Raw genomic sequence first — 5,347 nt, forward strand, 5'->3', positions numbered from 1 at the left:
CGTTGTTTAGTTTTTCATTAGTTTTTGCAGATGAACCCCCTCCAGATTAGTGTTGTCACGGTACCAAAATTGGGACCCACGGTACGATACCAGTGAAAGTATCACGGTTCTGAGTAGTATCACAATACCACAGCGAAAATGAGGCAGCTGTGCCTTTTGTATATTATAAAAAGATAAATCACTTTTCTATAATACATCAATGATATTTCAATGGAATAAATTACTTATTGACTTATTCATACTTCAAAAACAGCATCAATAAGTGATTAACATAGGGGGGATCAAAATAAAATAAATAAATAAAATAAAAATCAACCAGCCACCCTCCTCCTCTGACAAGTAAAGAACAGTCCCTTCATAAGTAAAGAACAGTCCCTAAAGTGCGGTGAGGTTTGTGGGTCGTTACCTGCCACAAAAAGTATTGTGAACGGCTTGTTTCTCCTCTGACACGTCACATACCTGTGTGCTGCCACGGCTGCTGTCCAGGTACTTTTGGGCAGTCATGACGCCAAGAAGAGGACACTATTGGAGCCGGATTTCTCCGTCGCCGGTGAGCCTTATCTTGCGCTGTGGAGCACTATGGCTACCGTATTGCTGCTGCTGGTTGAAATCTGTACTTGCACAGCGTGCTGAATGATTTATTTTGCTCGCACAAAACTATTTTTAGTCGCAAATGTGAGTGCGTTGACGGACGGAGTAAAATATCGCCACACTGCTGACATTTTACTCCGTCCGTCACCGTACGCTGTTTGAGTGCGTTATCAAAACACGCCGCTATTATTCGGCCTTGCTTTTCACTTATTCCATCAAGTACTGAATGTGTGTTTTTTTGCAATATTCGGCCGAATATATTCAGTTACTGAATATTCGGTGCATCCCTACAATAATGATAAATCAATTCACACTGGGAATTTTTATGTAATTTTAATGTAAATAGGATGTCCCAGTGCATAGAAAAAAGCATCAACATGGAACTTGTTTCTCAAAACAGTACCAGACCCACAATGGACAGAGGTCCAGGCCAAGCCCTGAATGTCCTCAAATTTTAGAAAGGCCAAGTAAAGTTACTTTGGTTAGGGTTAGGAAAAGAAACATGGTGATGATGTACCTTGAAATAACCCAAAAATCACTTGGTTTCACACAGGACACAAACACCAGTCTCCCTGGAGAAAGTCCCATGTTTGTTTGACCCATCCACCACCCCAACTTGTCTCTGTCTTTATACTACTTCCTTTTTTACTCCCCGCAGGAGTCACGTGACTCTTCTTACAACATGGGCTATATAAAAGTGTGGTGCATTACTTTTGTATTCATACAAACAGTGCATCAGAACAGCCTGATATAGGAGAAATCATTAGCTGTAACAATAATACTGTATAGTAAATATGAAGCTACTGCCAGCAGCCAGATTGCAGAAATGAGATACAGTCTTAATTAGCTGGTAGGAGGATTTTGTATCTGCTGGTTACAACCAAGCAAGCTGTGTACATATTTACATGAAATGATATCCATCTTTTCATCTAACAATCAGGAAAAACAAAACAAAAAACAATTGTATTTCCTTTAAACAGAATCATGATAACTGGCGATAAGGGTGAGATTTCACTAAGAAATGGGTACAGAACAAACCTCCTCAAACTGTATTTCCCTGTATTTCCTCACATCAGCGCTCATGGTGGATAAACGCTATTCTTCTCTGTCTCAGGAAGCCTCTCCACATATAAAACACAGCACAGTCTCTTGGCAACTGGCACATTATTCTATTCTATTAGAGGCTTCAGGATTAATAATTATGGTGTTTAATCTGAAGCATGGCGAGTGTCCAGCCGGGCTCTCACTGTGCTGCTGTGCTGCAAAGCATTCAGGGAAAGGGTCGCTCAGGTCTCCAATGCAGCATCCTTTTAAAGAATGTCAACAGCTGGAGAGAAAAAAAAAGAATGAGGAAAGAGCATGTTCTTGCTGAGACTCCAAATAAAACAATTTACACACAACTGGGGACTTTGACTCAAATCCTACCGAGCTGTGAGCTAATTAAAAATGTGACCTCGCACAAAGGGAGGCATAAACAATTTTTATCCACTTTGCTCTGCTCTGGCGCCATATCTTTTTCTTTCTCCCCATACACACACACCCTTAACTGTACGAGTCTCAGGGGAGTCCGGCTGAGAAAAATGAATTACTGATTTCACTCTGACATCTTGGCTAAGTAGCTTACAGGAGCAACACCCACGCTCGTTGGACTGCAGGGTTTCAGTCAGATTTAAATGCTTAGCTCACTGATCATTTTCGTGTCATGATAAATGTCTCGTATTGGAGCTTTGAGTTTGGGCGCTTGGTATTTTTATAAGGAAAAACAAAAACAAAATGATAAACTCTTAAGGTTTTGGCCCTCTGAAGTTATTTCCCAATGTGGTTTTGACACTTTGAAGTAAATTAATCACTACAGCAGCCATGTAAAAATGGGTCAGTTGATAAAACATCGACCAATAGCTTTGGGAGAAATATTGGAATTTGTCTTCCTACATTATTCACACCAGGACTGATTATATGTTGTAAAAAGAAGCTGACATTTGATGAATACCCCCATCAAACAAGTCGATTGAACTGGATTCTGGTTTGATGTGTCCAGGCTCACGCTTTGTACACATGTTATTGAGGATTTGCTGATGCCATAAGGCCTTAGTGAATGTGGATCCTCAAAGGGACCTATTATGCTCATTTTCAGGTTCATACTTGTATTTTGGGTTCTACTAGAACATGTCCACTTTCATGATCAAAAAACAAGTTATGTTCCTAATACTGTCTGGAACACCTGTATTGATCCTCTGTCTGAAATGCTTCATTTTAGCGCCTGTCTCTTTAAGCCCCTCTCCTTAAAAAAAAGAAAAGAAAAAAAAAAAGCCCAGTCTGCTCTGATTGGTCAGCGTTTCCAGGTCGTCCATATCTCTTTGTCTCTGCAAAGGCATTACATCCAAGAGAATGACTCTAACGGACAATAACAACACATATTACATTATAAGATTACATGATTTCCCTGATGTTAAAATGTAGCTACACATAATGACTGTGACAGGGGCAATTTCTCCTTTAAAAAATCACCAGTTAGTTTATGGATTTATTTATTCATTCTATTTACATGAATGGGATAGGCTGTTGAAATAAATTGCCCTTTTGGGACTAATAAAATATTGTAAATCTGAATCTGAATCTGAAATGTCACCAATCAAAGCTTCTAAACAAAACCAGCTATGGCTATGTTCCAGCAGGAAAATGATTTGAAATCAGGAGAAATTTACAACATCCACAACCAAGATAACACGTTTCCCAGATGTTAGCATGTAGCTACATGTAGCAGTGTATTTGCAGCAGGGGAATAGCAGAGTTAGTGGCACTTTCTCTTGCTACAAATCAACAATAAAAGCTTATAAATACAACCGGCTATGTTCCAGCAGGAATATGATCTGAAATGGGGAGAAAATTATAAGATCCGCAACCAAGATTACATGTTTCCCTGATGTTAGCATGTAGCTACATGTAGCAATGTAATGTAAACACTTGCATCAGCGTGCCTGGAGCAGATGATCCTATAAGACAAGAAATCTGTCAGTCAGCCTGTCTCGAAAGTAGGTTTTGCTCACAGGGATTACTTTTACATATTTGCCTCATTATTCTAAACTTTGGTCACTTTTAGTATGAACATCCAACATTGTAACATTACATTTATGACAGAAAATAATGAAAAGCCTAATAGATCGCCTTTAATTAATATATTAAAGAATAATCACTGTATGACCTGGCACAGACATCAATAGTAATCGATGTTATTTAGATTCAAATCATGTCTATTCAAGTAACCTGTTCACTCAGGCCAACACCTAAATGTTTTTACCTTCAAGGTATGTAGTTGTCTGTCAGAGTGACAGTGGGTGAGCAGGAAGCGGTTCAGTGTCTCGCTGAAGGACATTTGGAGAGGATAAACGGCTTTTGATGGATACACACTGGCTGTCGGCTGGGATAGAACTTGTGACCTTTCCGATAAAGGAAGGTCTCTGTACCCACTAGGCCACCCGGCCACCTCATTTCTTTTTTATAGACAAGAACCAAGGTCAAGAACATGGGAGTGTTACATTTGCAGTGCGTGAGCATGTCAAATTGAGGTAATACGGGATTTTAACACGGAATCTGGCCATGATCTCTGCACAAATAGGAGGGATGACTTTAGGCAGAATGACTGTCTGTCCAGGTTTGATAGGATAGTTGTTAATTACCAGTAGTGGAAAATAACTAATTCCAAGAGTTCTCTTGATTGAAATTAAGTGCTTGTTTCATGCACTTGTATTTTTAGAGTACACATTACTTCAACATAAGTACATTGACCCTTTCATTATGACCATATGTAACTTAGCATGGCCAGAGCTACTTTTTTGCTACTACAGAAGTAGTTTTCAACACAGTAGTTTTGCTAATAATGACATTGACCTGACAAATATAACCTTTGTGTCTAGTGTAAGCGTGTTAAAAATTCTCGCTTTCTACAATATCTATGCCTGGCAACCAGGAGTGGACTGGGACTGAAATTTAGTGCAACACATTAAGATGTTGAGGCCTTTTTTAGCTGTAATTTTAACACTTACACAGTTTTTATGGTATAAAAAGAATCTGATGACACTTCCAGATGTCTTGCCACCTTCCACCTGACACCTTCCTCCTCGGTTTGTATCTCCAATTAACCTCACAGTCACACAATATTATGTTCTATAGTGCACCTGCACATGGATCTATGCTGGTTTCTGCTCCCTCCTCCTGCATCATTTTCTTTTTTTGTTCAGCGCCATGGTCACCTGTGGAGTAAGTACTTAACAAATTATTTTTATTGCTGGGCTGGCTATCAGGTATTATAAGTGTTATAGACTAGAATCCAAATCCTGTAGACATTACTGCTAAAAGTAATATGTTATTGGTCAAACCTGCAGTGGGACTCACATGTAACCCCAAGGTTAACAAAAAACATGTTGTTCTTTAGTTAGTTCATTTAGTTAGCTCATAGCATGTAAGCATGGCCCCGCACCTGCTGTTGGCTGCTCACTCTTCAGATGTTTCTGCCTCAGGCTCCTCACGACTGTCCTCATCATCACCTGCTGCTGCAGACTGCTTAAATAATTTGGTTACCTTTAAGCAATCTTTAGACAAGCAAAGCCTTTTTCTTTCTTTGGCGCACCTTCTCTGCACCACATGTCACTGTTTTGTTTTTGTTTTTTTCTGTCCATGTTAACGAGTGCAAGATAGCCTACAAACTGCCATAGCCCAAGTAGTAACATTACTGTACTGGACCTGTTTTAGTTGGGAT

The sequence above is a fragment of the Epinephelus moara genome, chromosome 15, assembly GCF_006386435.1.
Source record: "Epinephelus moara isolate mb chromosome 15, YSFRI_EMoa_1.0, whole genome shotgun sequence".
Taxonomy (NCBI): domain Eukaryota; kingdom Metazoa; phylum Chordata; class Actinopteri; order Perciformes; family Serranidae; genus Epinephelus; species Epinephelus moara.